Here is a 340-nt window from a genome sequence, read left to right as displayed (position 1 = left end):
ATAAGTCACACACTTTCTGTAATTATTTCCTCCTTAGGAAAATAGCACTTAGTCAAACTAACACTAGTACAAAAATGTCATAGGGTTGTTATAAAAATAAAATGAGAATGTCTAAGACTTTTACAAAATATAATTCATACACAAAGTTATTTTAGATAATATTTTGTAAGCCACATCACAGTTACATCACTTTTACGATGCTAGAAGATTTTTTTAAATGGTGGGCAAAAATGTTTAATTTTACATACTCATTTTTCTTGAGTTTCATTTTCACCTAAAATATACTTATCTTTTACCAGCCTGAGTAGTCCTCTAGCATTAGTAAGAGAAAAATGACTAG

This window comes from Marmota marmota, unplaced genomic scaffold (genome assembly GCF_001458135.2).
Source record: "Marmota marmota marmota unplaced genomic scaffold, marMar, whole genome shotgun sequence".
In the NCBI taxonomy this organism is placed as follows: Eukaryota; Metazoa; Chordata; class Mammalia; order Rodentia; family Sciuridae; genus Marmota; species Marmota marmota.
Note: the sequence above shows the minus strand (reverse complement) of the source record.